This window comes from Rutidosis leptorrhynchoides, chromosome 8 (assembly GCF_046630445.1).
Source record: "Rutidosis leptorrhynchoides isolate AG116_Rl617_1_P2 chromosome 8, CSIRO_AGI_Rlap_v1, whole genome shotgun sequence".
Taxonomy (NCBI): domain Eukaryota; kingdom Viridiplantae; phylum Streptophyta; class Magnoliopsida; order Asterales; family Asteraceae; genus Rutidosis; species Rutidosis leptorrhynchoides.
In genome coordinates this window covers 221022790-221040224 of record NC_092340.1, presented here as the reverse complement: position 1 = coordinate 221040224, position 17435 = coordinate 221022790, and positions in this window count along the sequence as shown.

Sequence of the window (17435 nt, the reverse complement as noted above, 5' to 3'; positions counted from 1 at the left end):
AGATGAAATCAAGTGGCAAACTTGAAGAATTGTTTATTTCATATGTTATAATCAATATTTTAATTCATTTTAATTGTCCAATGTTGGTAGTCCACAGTTAATAGTCCACAGTTAGCAATTCAATCATTCATATATAGTTTAATATATAATATTCTAATTAATTAATACATATCGTGACCCATTGTATACATGTCTCAGACTCGATCACAACTCAAAGTATATATATTATTGTAGAATCAACCTCAACCCTGTATAGCTAACTCGATCATTACCGCATATAGAGTGTCTATGGTTATTCCAAATAATATATAGATGCGTCGATATGATATGTCAAAACATTGTATATGTGTCCCGACGATATTTAAAGTGCGTACAGTAAATAACAGAAATTAAATGACGATAAATAAAATTGCGAGAATTAAAATTTCGATAAATAAATTGCGATAAATAAATTTTGATAAATAAAATGTAATAAGGAATTAACAGTTAGCTAGGAACAGTTAGCTAGAATTTTGTTAGCGTAGATTCTTAACAGAATTTCTCATAGTTAATTTATTTGTTTCTAACAAATTTTATTTTGTCCAATGTTTTCTTCATTATGCCACTTGTTGGATTCTGATAGGTCAAAATCTAAATATGAAATTGAATGAAAATGGTTATTCTGCGGTGAACGGATTCGTATATCTATGGATGTAAGTAGGATAGTAAATGATCGTCGAATCAGATTCGAAGAATGTACAGTGTAACTTATTAATGTGAGATCTAAATATTCCTCGGGTATTACCTACCCGTTAAAATATTTTCACCATTAACAGTTTGTACAAAAAAAATTTTAATTACAATCTTTATGAAAACATATATACATATATATTTTCTTCAGATACAATCTTGGATTTGATGAATTAATATGCTATTAATCTCATCTGATTTATCGTTAGAACTAGAATACATAATCTCTAAATGTTTTGAAATTACATAGTTGCCGTGTCAAACGAGGGTTATGATGGAGGTACCGATTGAGAGGTTGAGGCGTGTGATGTTGAGGCTTGGAATGCGGATGTTGTTGATGGTACTGTTGGTGCCGGTGATGTTGATGAAGCTGGTAAGTTTTGCACCATATTCTCCAAAATCCTTACTCGGGCGTGAAGCTCTTTGACTTCTTCTATCACTCCAAGATGATTGACGGTTAGAACGAATGGATAAATAAGGTTCTGAATTTGAGATAGTATATATTCATGGCGAGATATTCTGGAAATGAGAGAGAAAATGGTGTCTCGAACAGGTTCGCCGGTAAGTGCTTCAGGTTCATCGCCAAGAGGTGAATTCGGTTGGTGGAAAGGATTGACTTCTTCACGTCTTCATTGATTAAGTCGACTACGAACCCATCCTCAATTCATCTAGAATTGGTGATGACTGATTGGTTGATCCATTCCAGTTACACAGCTTTTGAAGTTCGAGTGGAAATCCATATCTGAATAGCTGTCGGAATCCAGGGAACTTGAACTAGTTGCGAGTTCCATCTTGTACGGTCGGATAGAGGATTTTCGATATGAAATGATTTTCGGATATCAGAAGATATTCTAATTACATAGAATACCTATATATAATATAGAAGATCCCGTAGATTACAGAGGAACTTTCGAAAACTGTAAGGCAAAGTTTACAATAACAGATACGCTAGGATATAAATTTATCTGTAAACTATCTAAGCAATAAGTGCAGGAAGTCGTGTCTAGACTTAGGAATGATAAGCAGGAAATTTTCCACTAGGAATGATAAACAATACTTATAATATGCAGCTAAGGTCGATGTCCAGACTCACTAATGAATCCTAACAGTATTTGGTTAGACACACTAATGCAAGACCTGGTTCGCTAGGACCAACGCTCTGATACCACATGTGACGACCTCGTCCTAATCCACCTAGACGAAGTCATCAACATTTGGTCCCATTGCGAGGTTCTGACTTAAATATGCCATGAACGACTCCATGTAATATGATCTAATGTACAGCGGAAGATTTCTTTCATACTTGAGAATAAACATGCTTAAAAGTGTCAACCAAAAGGTTGGTGAGTTCATAGGTTTATCATAAGCAATAACATTCATAATTTTGATAGACCACAAGATTTTAGTTTCATGAATATATGTACACTCGCAAGTGTATAAAAGTATTCTATAAGTTGTTGAGCGCTTCGGTAACCATACTTAACAACTAATGTGGCATATTCCCTTTATTATGAAATCTCCCTACACTGTACCAAGTATAGTAAAAATGAAGTACTATGCAACCGTTTACGATACTAGAGCGACTAGCCCGGTTGGGGTGGTCAAACCCGATAGATCTATCAATAGGATTCGCGCTTACATGTTCTTCCAACATATAAATATTAGTTACCAAGCTATTAGGGAAGATATGCAAGGTGATACAACTCAACGTAGAATATATTTTAAGTGCTTGGGTCTATTTCGTCAAACATAAAAGCAGCGCATGTATTCTCAGCCTAAAAATATATATTGCAAAAGCAATTAAAAAGGGAGCAAATGAAACTCACAATACTGTATTTCGTAGTAAAAATACATATGACGTCATTGAACAAGTGTAGGGTTGACCTCGGATTCACGAACCTATATAATGTATTTATATTAACACCTATAATGGTAATCGAACACATTTATATATATAAATTTATTAGTTATATCATTTTTATTAATAACTTATATGTTTCCTATATTCATTTTATATATTAAGGATTCTATTAATGATAATAACAATGATAATTTTAACAATAAAGGTAATCTTTTAAAAAAATGTAGATTTTAATACAAATGATAATTTTTATACTTTTAATAATAGGAATGATACTAATAATAACAGTAATAATAATAATAACTATAATATCTATAATAATAATGTTTTTACTAATAATGATAATGATAATAATAATATTAATAACTATAATGATAATAATAATGATAATGCTAATAATAATATTAATAATAGTTATAGAAATAATAATAATAATAATAATAATAATAATAATAATAATAATAATAATATTGATAAAAAGAGACTACCTTTTAAAAATAAGCTTTCTAATAGAAATTGCATGAGACCGGGCTCGAACCTAAGACCTCTCGCTAACCCGACTCCCACTCTAACCGTCCCTCTATCCTTGTTTTTCTGTTTTATTTCTCGATTGAGTTTTATTTAACCCGTTTAACATTATCATCGTGATAATAGTAATACACCACAACAATAAAACCAACGGGCATGTGTGGCAGGAAAGATGAATTGGCCAGGTTGCTACAGTGCGGCCTAATTGAGGCCTGATCCAAACAGTTACTTTGGCCTAGGTAATTTCCCAAGCCCAATTGCTTGATTAATTGAATCCATCAAGTTAGTCCACAAGTCCAAAGAAAAGGTTTTTGGTTTATATAAAAATAAAAAGAAGCAGGATAGGAACAATGGTAGCTGTACATCTGCAGTTAATCATCAACACCCTCTTCGTTGTAATTACGGAAAATAGTAGGCTGCATCAATTCATTACGGTGGTGTCGGTTGTTCAATTTTGAAACAGAAAACAGAAAGAATTATAAGTTTACAGCGGTTATTAGATTAAAATAGAAATGCACTAGGAAAGTGGAGATGGTGGTTGACTGTTAATTGGAAAATGAAATAGAAGGTAGCTGTTTTGTGTTTTTGGGTGGCGAGGGTTGTGATGATTTTCAGGTTCATGAAGAAGAAACAAGAAGAGGGAGGAGAGAGAGAGAGAGAAAGAGAGGTGAAGGTAAGGTGGTTCTAAGGGTGACCGGCGGTGATGGTGGTGCCAGGTGGAGGTGGTTGTGGGTGATAGCTGGTTGTACGGTGGTGTTTCTTGGTGGTTGATGGTGTTTGACGGTAGTGGAAAGTAGTTCACGATGAAGTGGGTTTCGGTTACAAGGATTTGGAGAGAGAGAGAGAGAGAAGATGAGAGAGATGGTGACTAGTGGTTGTTGTGGGTGGTAGTGGGTAGCTGGAACAGCAGCAAAGATGGCCGAAGGTGGTGGTACGATGGCGATCAAAGTTAGTATCGGTTGATCGAGCATGTATACATATATGTATATGTGCATATAAATATATATATGCAATAGATAAATGGTAGATATATTATTAAAGGGATCACAAGGGAACAGTAACATATAGTAATACAACTAATTAAAACGTGTGAAGTCTGCCGACAGTTGTTCCCGGATAGTAATTTGTACTCCATTGTAAATTGGTGGCGGATAAAAGTCTTCAGAAAAATTTCATATTTTTAAATTAATCACCTTTAATTATTTTGGTCATTATGGTATTCTCTCCCAACCCCCAAGTAAAATATTAAAAGTTTTAAAATTTTGACAAACAACTTCTACATATATTATTATTAAGCCTAAAATTTATAAAACCCGTTTTCGAATCACCGTTTATTCTAAAATTAAATAAGTTTCTTTTTAACTCGTTCATTGTCAATTAATATGACAATTGAGTGTTACCGTTGATTACTAAATAACTTCGAAATCACAAAATATATATTTAATATACTTTTTATGTATATATAGATTTATTTTAATAATAAGTTTTATTATCTCTTATATCATTTTACCATATATTATTATATCAAACTATATTTCAAAGTATTGTATATATATATATATATATGTATTTATTTATTTACAAGTAATAGTTCGTGAATCGTCGGGAATGGTCAAAAGGTATTTGCATATATGATAATAGTTCAAAGTTTTTGAGACTCAACCTAACAGACTTTACTTATCTTGTCGAAATCATATAAAGATTAAGTTTAAATTTGGTCGGAAATTTCCGGGTCGTCACATGTTGTGTCTATTGGTGTCTTATATGCGGTTCTACATGCCCATAAGGCATCGTCCAGTTTTGTTGACCAAACCTTAGAGTTATTGTTAACCATCTTTTCTAAGATCCTCTTTAACGCACAGTTTGTGTTTTCAACTTGACCACTAGTTGGGGGCGGTAGGGAGTGAAAAACTGGTGCGCTACACCATACTTTTCCAACACTTTTTCCAAAAGATGGTTCGCAAAGTGTGTGCCTCGATTCGAGATCAACACCTTTGGAACTCCAAATCTAGCAAACAAACTCTTTAAAAACTTAATCACTACCCGATCATCATTGGTTGGCAAAGGTTTTACCTCAACCCATTTGGATACATAGTCCACCACAACTAAAATAGAGAGACACTTGTTAGAATTCAGAAACGGATCTATGAAGTCAAGGCCCCACACAACAAATATCTCACATATTTGGATCCCGATTTGGGGCATTTCGTCCCTCTTTGAAATGGATCCGAACCTTTGGCAAGAATCGCAACATTTTACTAACTCGTGGGCGTCTTTGAATATCGTGAGCCAATAAAAACCGGAATCGAACACCTTTTTAGCTGTGAGATTCAGCCCAAAATGTCCCCCGTGAGCCCACTATGACACTTCTTCAAAATCTCTCGGGCTTCTTGCCCATATACACACCTCCAGATTACTTGATCCACCCCGATGCGAAACAAGTCCGGTTCTTCCCAAAAATAGTACCTTAGATCATTGAAAAACTTTTTCTTTTGTTGATACGAAAATCCCTTTTGAATAACATTTAAGGCCAAGTATTTTGCGAAATTTACAAACCATGGGACTTCATCGACTAGATCAACCCCCATCAAGTATTCATCCGGGAAAGTCTCCTGGATTTTGGATTCATCCAAGGGTTGTTGATGTGTCAAAAGTGTGTGCAGTAGTGTTTAGCTTATATTTCAACTTTTAAATTTATAAAACCTTTATTTAATACACTTTAACACCCTAACGAGCAACAAACCACGATCAGATGTAGTATTTTAAATTATCATCCCAAGAGAGCGTAGATGCGTTATAAGTTGTTTTATTATATAGTGATGTGCAAAAGTGTGCAGTGCTTAATTTTCCTTTTCAAACTTTTAAATTTATATAACCTTTTAATTCACTTTTAACACCCTAACGAGCAACAAGACCCGATCAGATGTAGTATTTTTTGGTTATCGTCCCAAGAGAGCGTAGATGCGTTATAAGTTGTTTTATTCTTTAGTCTAACTCTTATTAAAGAATTAGAAATATATATATTTATGTTTTTGGTTGTTGTTTAGGTTTTGAATATTATCTCTTAGTAAAGAGATAATTGAAAGTACTTTATTAATAAATTGAATAATAGAATAAAGAAAGAAATAAAGATTAAAATAAACAATTATAAGTAAAAGCAGTTACATAGACAAATAACTTGTACGGGAATCATATTAGGCAAGTTTCATGACTTATATTAACACAAAGCAGAATAATAATCATAGACCAACTAGTATCCCTTAATGGCTAAGCTAAGTATTGCATATCATTCAATAAGTATGACTTAATGCATATGCTAGATACGTGATGTGCATAACTAACATCTTAATTCTTCATGTTCAATTCAATTACATGATACATATTAATATTGTGATGAGGATCAACATGCAAATAGACTGACAAATTATATAAGCTATTAAACACCAAGTAGATCAACTCAAGTTACTAGCTGAAAGTCAATTACTACTAAGTTTTCATGCAATCATTAATTAAACAAATCCAAACAAAGAATCTTCGATTAAGACTAACAATATTAAACTTTATTATATAAGCGTATTTCAAATCAAACAAATTTATCACTATTATGTTGTTTAACCTAATTGCATGCAATTCAATTTAACAAGTTTGATGGACTAGATCTAAACATGTAGCATGAATCGAATAATAGATCATAAGATTAAGTATTAATCAACCCTCAAATCATGTTATCTAATCATTAAGCATGACAAATAAGTATATTAAAGCATAACAAATTTAAATCAGTTTAAATATCATTACAGAAACTCAAACATACATATCTGGAAAAGAACCAGAAACTGTACGGATTAAAGCACGAAGCTGACGGCTTTGTTCCAGTCAAGCCGGCGGCTTGGACTGGTGAAGCCGGCGGCTTCATCTGATTCCCAGACGAAGTTTAGTTTTCGTCCACGTAACCACTACGAATGTTTAGTTTATAGTAGAAGACGAATAGAAACGATTAAAATAAAAAAATAGATTAAACAATAAAGTAAAGATAGAATCATACCTCAAAAGGTGGATGAAAAGATCTTGAATAATTAACTAGAATAATTCTTTATTACAATGGACAATAAATCTAATCTAAGGGTTTTGGAGAAAACCCCAAAAGAAAAACAGAACTAAATTGAATTGTATTTAGTTGTACATCTAAAACTTAAACAAGAGCCCTCTATTTATATTGTTTAGAATTGGTGGCCAAGCCGGCGGCTTCAATGGGAAGCCGACAGCTTTCTTGGGTCGGTGACTCCTCCTGCAAGTTTAACTTGATCCGCAAGCACAAAAATGCGTAACCGTCCTAGCCAAGCGACGCCTTCAGAGACAGGCCGGCGGCTTCAAAGATCCTGTAATCTTTTTTATTTCGTTTCCATTTTTACTTGAACTTGGTGGACAAGTTGAGAAACCGTGTAACTTATGCCGGTGGCTTTAGTGTGAAACCGGCGGCTTTAACTGAATTTTCTTGGTCAACAAATTCATCACATTCTGCGATCAATTCTGAAACATTCTGCTATATTCAACACCAAGCCGACGACTTCCTTTCATTTAGGTCGGAGGCTTCATAGCCTTTTCTGCAGTTTTCTTGTTTTAGATCATGTTTGATACATAAGTTTGATAAAATTATTAGAATTACCTTTTCCCCCTTTTTACCCATTTTAGTGTGTTTTAGGATTAAAATGACTTTAAAATGCTAAGATAACTCCTTAAAATGTAATCAAAAAACTGTATAATTTAGGAGTTATCATATAGCTTAGCACTTGTTAAAGAACTAAATTTAGATTTTTATATGTTTTGAGATTGTAGATTCTTATCTCTTAGGAAAGAGATGATTAAAGATAAACAAAACAATGAAATAATAAAGCAAGAAATAAAGATTTAAAATAAACAAATATAAAGAAAAGTAGTTACATGAACGAATAAATCATATGGGAATCATATTAGGCAAATTTGATAACTTACATTAACACAAATCAAGATAACTGTAACAACCCTACTTTTTCCGTCACTTCCGTTAACTGTCTGTTAATCATTTTAACGGTGATTATTTGACTTTTTATGTATTTAAGTGTATTAAATACATGCTTGATCCTTGGAGGGTTACAATAATTAAAATGGGTTAATATTAATTTGGAAATATATTTCGGATAATGAAATACGATAAAAACGATACGGTTTGGAAAACTACTTTTCGAGCAACGAAACGCTCGGGTTTATTTTAATAATTATTTTAATAATTATTAAGTTTTGAAAATATTTAATTTATTTGGGTTTTTAATAAATTAAACGTTTGGTTGCGTTTTAACTATCGGTTTAGCGTTCCGGGCCTTTGGTACGTTTAAACGGCACTTGAAACGGACCACGATTACACAGTACTGGACAACGAGAGCCCGGGAACACCCCTTGGGCCATGTTCGGCCGATTGGGCTCCCCCTCCGCAATTTTTTTTTTTTTTTGGCTTATAGTTAACTAGTGACCCATTAAACTATTCTAGGCCCTAACTTAAATATTTAGTGATAACCCTAAACTACTGTAACCCTCACAAACACAATTCCAGTCGACTTTTTCTGGCTCCTTCTCCTCTCCCAAACCATCGACCACCATCCAACCCTAGCACCACTCAACTTTGATTTTTAGCTCATGCCTTGAACACGAAAAGTGTAATTCGCATCGCCCTCTACGCATTGGTGTGATTTAATTGTTGATCAAAGGTATAATCACATAAACCCTAACTCTAAAAATCTGATTTTTATTAAGTTTCATAGTGTACGTTAGTCTATTGCTCGATCCATCATGTTTGTATGCATTGTTAGTCGTTAATTTGATCCTATTGCATGTTTTGCGTAAAAACTGAATTTAATACTTATGATACTGATATGATGGACTTGTATACTGTAAATTATTGTTACCTAGATGGAAAGTGGTTGAAAAATTAATAACCGTAGGCTCAAGAATCAATTGATTTCGTTATCGTATGCTCAAGATATGTTAAATCAAAGTTTTGTTGTGATCTTGCTATGAATCCGAATTTTCTGAGTTGTATGCTTTGTGAATTTTGATATAACATGTTAACCATTGTATAGAGGAGTTAAAAACACTCAATTTAGACTAGGATTTCATGCGGTTTGGATTAGTATAGCTTCCGTTATGCTTAATTGAATGAACATGAAAAACTGGTTTGCTCATTATCTTGAAATTGACTTTTTCATTCATTTGAGTTGTGATATTGTATAATGTCTTTGCATTTATGGAAATTTCATATGTTTTAGTTAATTTTTCATCTAGGTCTTGCATCATTTGGATTTTTGAAGCTTGTGTTATGTGCATGTCGAAATGATAACCTGTATGCTGACCAACTCTGTAATGTATGCACCTATTGCTTTATTACATGAGTTGTGGACCTTTTGAGACCTTGGCCTTCTGTATTATTGAACTTTACATGTTATGTGATATATTTCTAGTTTATTTCAACCTCTAAAACTTGATACATTGTGCACAATAAGGCCATAGTTTTGGTAATTTATGAATTGTGCTGAAACCTAACGTCCAACTTGATTGAATAAAATGTACCAATTGGCTAAATGAAAGTTTCTAATTTTTGGATATGTGATAATTTGACATTTCCTTGAACATTGTTCGCTGTCTTTGCATTAATTTCATGTCCCTAGCTCCGGTTATAGCCATTACGAGATTGGTGCGCAGTTAGAAACTAATTTAGTAAACCATAAATGTACCCTTCTAAAACCCGACTTGTAGACATAGTATGAAACCCTGGTTATGCTTTTTAGAAACGTTCATCAATTATGTGCTATGAGATATTATGCGTTGTTTGCAACATGTACATGAACGTTATGCTTGGCGATAATCTGTGATCGCATACTTGACCAATTATGAACTGAAATGTGTTAGTTGATCTAGGTTTGACATGTTAACCAACATTTGACATGAACCTACTGATGTTTACCTTAGTTGACTACTTTGACCAAGTTTGAATTTTGGTTTGACCTTGGTTGACTTTTGTTGACTTGCATGAACTAGTTGACTATATGTTGACTTTTACTTTGAAACACGTCGAGTCGAGCAATAAGACAATTTACTCTATGAAACCACTTTTGTATAAGACATATATGTTGACCAACCTAAATACGTATACTTAGGTTACATTACTCGGCAGTAATCCGTACAAGTTATTTGTCTACTTTTTATTCAAGAGCTTTCAAAGGTGAGTCTACAGTCCCGCTTTTTACATGTTTTCAGGGATGAGAATACACACTATTGTACTTACATATTCAAATGCTTTTATGTTGACACGAGTACTTATTATACATATTGAGTTTGTTCACAAAGCCCCTAGCTTGAATACTTTTATCACCTTCGGGTAAGCACAATTTAGATGGACGGATCTGTTAGGTTAGACGAATCTCACCCTGCATTATTAATTGTGGTGCATTTACTTTAAACATTGGATACACTTGAACAAGTGTATACATTTTATGGGGTAAAGGGAGTGTAGTGGATACTATACTCTGGTCATTGCTAGTATTCAGGTGCTCATGGATTATGTAAATGTTTTGCAACTTGGAGTTGTACTTTTGAAATCTCGTAGTCAATGAACTTAAACTATTTTTTGAATATTGTTTTTCAGATACTGTTACATTATTTAAACCTGTAGATTCACCAACATTATCGTGTTTTATTCTCAGGTACTTAAGAGGTAGACTTCGGCTGTGTTTGATGCTTTGACCTGGCCGTGGAGTCAGCATGCTTATTAAAGACATTATTTACTTTCGCATTTAAAACTTTTACAACTATTTAATACTGTTGGCTTGTGGTTACGATCACAATAGTATTACTTATTTCGGTTTATTGACTTATGTTTTGAAAGTCAACGTTTTTAATAAAAATTAAATGCGATTGCTTTGAAACGTCTCATATAGAGGTCGTAACTGTTAACTGTGGGACCTATGATTAACACACCGTCAGATGAGAATTTGGCGGGGTGTTATAATAACAACCATAGACAAATCGTTATCCCTAAACAGGCTAAGACGAGTGTTGCATATCATTTAATAAGCAGGACTTAAAGCATATGCTAGATATGTGATGTGCATAACTAACATCTCAATTCTTCATGTTTAATTCAATCAACCTTATGATGCGGATCAACATGCAAATAGACTGACAAATTATATAAGCTATTAAACACCAAGTAGATCAACTCAAGTTACTAGCTGAAAGTCAATTACTATTAAGTTTTTATGCAATCATCAATTTAACACAACCAAACAGAGGATCTTCAACTAATCCTAACAATATTAAATTCTATTATATAAGCGTCATTAAAATTAAACAGATTTATCACTATTTATGTTGTTTAACCTAGTTGCATGCAATCCAATTTAACAAGTTTGATGGACTAGATCTAAATAAGTAGCATGAATCAAATAATAGATCGTTCGATTAAGTACTAATTAATCCTAAAATCAAGTTATCTAATCATTAAGCATGGCAAACAAGCATATTAAAACATAGCAGATTCAAAATAGTTTAAACATCATTACAGAAACTCAGTTTATACTGATCTAGAAAAAAATCAGAAACTGTAAGGATTATAGCACGAAGCCGGCGGCTTTGTCCCAATCAAGCCGGCAGCTTGGATTGGTGAAGTAGGAGGCTTCATCTGATTCCAAGACAAAGTTAGTTTTCGTTCACGTAACCACTATGAACGTTTAGTTCATAATGGTAGACGAAAATAAAGCAATTAAATAAATAAAAGACATTAAATAAAATAAACCAATGACAAATAAATAAAAGACAATAAATTAATAGACAATAAATAAAATAAAGGAAATAATTATATTAAAATGAGAAACACTTACACAATAGAAAGAAAACGTTTGGTCAGAACATCGACGCCATAGCATAAAATATTAAACTAATGTACAACTCTTAACTCCATAAACCTCATATGGGGAGGAGGATTCAATTCTCAAAAGAGAGAAAAGAATACAAGAAGGTACATTGAAAACTAAAGGGTGAAGGCCTCCTTTTATAGGTGAAGGAGGAGCCTTGTACATTGTCATATGGGTGATGTGGGACAAAAACTAACTAAAAACCATGAAAATCCCTTATTTAAAATTCAGCAGCCATATAATGCTTTCTGTCTTCTGAACCGGGCCGAATTAGACAAAACTTATAAAACGGAAGTTGTAGAGCTGTGTAATACGGACGTCTGGACACCTGGAACGCCTTAATCGGAGATCGTATGAGTAAGTTGTGGCCAATATACTGAATTTGCTACTTTTTCCAAGTTACTTGGTCGCCAAGTTGGTTTCATAAACTGCTCCAATGCCGGCGGCTTTGGATGGGAAGCCGGCGACTTAAGTTGATCTGGCTGGCGGCTTTATTTCTTAAGCCGGCGGCTTCTTATGCTTTTCCAAGTTCTTCGATTTTTGCTCATTCTGGAACATTCTTGACTTTTGTACTTTAGCCGGCGGCTTCCTTGCATCCATGCCGGCGGCTTCATCATTTCTGAAACTTTTTATCTCGTTTTGATCCTGTTTAATACATAACTCAAACAAAACATTAAAAAAATATTTTTCCCGTTTTTAACAATTTTTGTGTATTTTAAGATTAAAATAACTTTAAAATACCAAAATAACTCCTTAAAATGTGTCTAAAAATATGTATAATTTTGGAGTTATCAAATCCCCCACACTTAAACTTTTGCTTGTCCTCAAGCAAATAAAGATTTAAACATTTAAAAGTATACTCCCTTATACATTTTTATCAAACATAGTATTTAATGAGATGTTTTGACAATACTTTGGTTAATCTTTTGTTTTTAGCTGAAAATTATCTTTAATTTTTAACACTTATTTATGAATTTCACCTAGATAATGGATCAAAAGAAATATTAAATGAGTAGTTTATATCGGAATTTGGTTTATCAGGGTGGTCATGACACGGATAAAATGAGTGTAAAAGCGGAAGAAAAATGCAAAGTCAAAAAGATGTCTAATCATTAAAGTTTAGTTATTATTATAAGAACTAGTCTGAACCAGACCAATGAGTACAAGTGGTCCTAAAGTTTATTAAACCAGATTCATTGGACTCTTTTACTTTCTAACTAGAGCTTCTATAAGTGTATGGTTCTCATTGGAACTCTTTTCTCTGCTCTCATCACTCTTATTGGCATTCATTGGGCTCTATTAACTTTTTTTAGTTCTTTTGCTTTCATGCTTAGCATTAGCTTTACATTTGGCAAGTTTTTCTAAGTTGGCCCTCATTGGGACTCTTTTGCTGCCTCAGTGGTCCATGCTTATTATGCCATATGGTAGTGTATATAGACATGTGTATATAGACATGTTTATATATAATATATAGTTATATTAATTAAAAACATTATCAAAGTATTAGATGAATAATACTTTACATAAACGTATTTGTTTCAATATATGTTTAATATATTTATCGACGGAATTAAAAGATAATATCAAATGATTGAATTATCAGATACATTGTGATATGATTACGGGTCTCTGTTGAGAGGTCCACTATGATTTAAGAAATCTGTTCTTTTTAACAACATTCGGAAATTGGTAAAGTGATTTACAAGTAAGAACAAAAGTGTCAATTAACGGGAAATAGACAAGGGTTAGTGGAGTTTCCTGTTCAATTTTCAATATATGCGTTAACTTGTTAGCATTCATATTATTTAGGGTAAAAGTGAAATTTTGGGAATGTAGATAGCTTAGAAAATGGATAGTGACAAGTTAAGTAAATCGACGTTTTACATTAAGATGATTTCATACCATTGGACTTTATCCCAAGCTTCATCACCAAACGATAATTTGAAAATTTTGAAACCTATTATGAGTATATAAAAGTTTAAATATATTTAGTTTTGGAAAACAAAATTTTCATATTTATTTGATTTAGTTTCAAACGTACTAAAACGTTTTCAGTTTAAAAAGAACTTTATTATTAAAACATTTTATAAGACAAATTGTTTATGAATATAAAATTTGAAGAACTTAATTAAAGCTTTGTATTATAAATTCCAAAAATATTTTTATTGTTTCAAAAAGATAAAAGTATTACTAAATAATAATTTCGAAACAATTTTAAATTATTTAATGAACTTCGAAATATAATTAGTTTTGAAAAACTAAATGTTATATTATTAAATAGATATTTCAAATTTATATTTCAAAATGAAAATATATATATATTTTACAATATAATAAGATATAATAATAACTTAGTTATAAAATGTTTTGATTATATATATATATATATATATATATATATATATATATATATATATATATATATATATATATATATATATATATATATATATACCAAATGGTAATTTGAAAATTTTGAAACCTATTATGAGTATATAAAATTTTAAATATATTTAGTTTTGGAAAACAAAATTTTCATATTTATTTGATTTAGTTTCAAACGTACTAAAACGTTTTCAGTTTAAAAAGAACTTTATTATTAAAACGTTTTATAAGAAAAATTGTTTATGAATATAAAATTTGAAGAACTTAATTAAAGCTTTGTATTATAAATTGCAAAAATATTTTTATTGTTTCAAAAAGATAAAAGTATTACTAAATAATAATTTTGAAACAATTTTAAATTATTTAATGAACTTTGAAATATAATTAGTTTTGAAAAACTAAATGTTATATTATTAAACAGATATTTCAAATTTATATTTCAAAATGAAAATATATATATATATATTTTACAATATAATAAGATATAATAATAACTTAGTTATAAAACGTTTTGATTATATATATATATATATATATATATATATATATATATATATATATATATATATATAACGAGACAATGATTTATAGAAGCAAATGACCAAAACACTTAAATGATTAAGTTGTACTTCGAGTGATATAGTTTATGGATGATTTAAGGCTAAATGTCGACAAAGGTACATGTCGCGAAACGTGAAGTATAAGTTTTCTAAGTGTACGAAACGTCGTTCAAAAAACCGGAACCGGGACATTAATCGAGAGTCATCGTACAAGTCATCGGAACTAAATTTATAAGTTAACTATGCACGTGAATATTATATAATATATATATATATATATAATTATATAAATTAAATATATAAATTAAATATTATTAAAAACTATCGGCGGCCCACGAGATAATCGAGCATGAGCTGGACAGAGGAATACTGCGATCGCGGCCCTGGACCTCTGAGACACTCCGCGATCGCGGAGCAGTGGGTTCCAGTTTTGGTCTATAAAGCTCGAACGTAATCTGGTCACAATTAAATCCATCTATCTCTCGATCTCTCATCTTCTCTGATATATATATATATATATATATATATATATATATATATATATATTACTATCATTATTATTATTATTAATCTTATTATTATTATTAGAAGTAGTATTAGTATTATTATTAAGTATTTCACATAAAATACTACGACAAGGGTACGTTCGAGCGATATCAAAACGAGTTTTCAAAATGGGTTTTCAAAACGGGTTTTCAAAACGGGTTTAAGCTATGGAATTATGGGTTATAGCTAAGGAGGTTATGAGTATAGTGATGTTAGCGAGGCGATGATGATGAGACTAGGATGGTATAATTCTCGTCACTTTTAATATTATTATTATTATTATTATTATTATTATTATTATTATTATTATTATTATTATTATTATTATTATTATGATTATGATTATGTAATTGTGAAATAGAAAATGACTAAAAGCTATTAATTTATATGATTATGAGATAATGAATATTAGTACTAGGATTTAGTTATGATGCTGTTAAGGTTATAGCTTAGATAAAACTATCACTTTTATCATTATTAGAATTATCATTAATTTTAGTATCATTATTAAAATAATTATTATAATTATTATCATTACTAAATTATCATTATTATTAAAAATTAACATTTTTAGCAAGATTATCATCTTTATTATTTTCATTATTATCATTATTATTAAAAGTATCATTAATATTAAAACTATAACTTTTATTAAAATTATCATTTTTATAGAAATATCATTTTTATTTTTATTACTATTATCATCATTATTATGATTATTGATTATTGATGTTAGTAAATAATATTATTATTAAAATAATTTATATTTACTAATATTAAAATTATTATTATCGTTAATACTAAAAAGTATCATTATTATTAAAATTATCATTTTATCATTTTTATTATTATTATTACTATCATTAAAACATCGTTATTATTAATTATAATTTAAAATTTATTATTCAAACTATCATTTTTACTAAAAATTATTATTAGTATTTAAAATTATCATGTTTGATAGAAAATATTATTTTAACTCTTAAAACTATCATTTTTGTTAAAATTATCATTTTCATCATTTTCATTAAAAATTATCATTTTTGCTAATGCTATTAGTGTTATTAATAATAACATTATTATTATCATTGTTACTATCATTAACTTAATTATTACTTTTAATAAATTATTGTTATTTGTCATTATCATTAATATTATTATATTAGTATCACTGTAAATGATTATTATTTATTATCAAAATTATTATTACTAGCGAATATAATTATTATTATTATTATTATTATTATTTTTATTATTATTATTATTATTATTATTATTATTATTATTATTATTATTATTATTATTATTATTATTATTATTATTATTATTATTATACAACCCTTATTCATTATTATTATTATTATTATTATTATTATTATTATTATTATTATTATTATTATTATTATTATTATTATTATTATTATTATTATTATTATTGTTATTATTATTATTATTATTATTATTATTTTTATCAAATAAATACTTGATTCAAAGATATATTTATTACATGTAATGCAATTATATTAATAATACATATCACTATAGTTTTATTATTAAAATGATATTAAGTAAACTATATAAATTATATTACTTGATATATAAAAATATAATTTATCATATAAAAACTTTAACAAAAATTTTTATTATTAATATATTATAATAAATGGTAAATATTAACTACTTAAAATATATAGAATTATTGTAAACTATTTAATATCAAATATAACTTATTAAAATAATATGTATATTACAAATAATAATATATGAACGTGTTTATTTATTATTATAGATCTTTATACATAAACTTGATATAGGTTCGTGAATCCGAGGCTAACCCTGCATTGTTTAGTTTCGTCGTATGAATATTTTTACTACAAAATATTG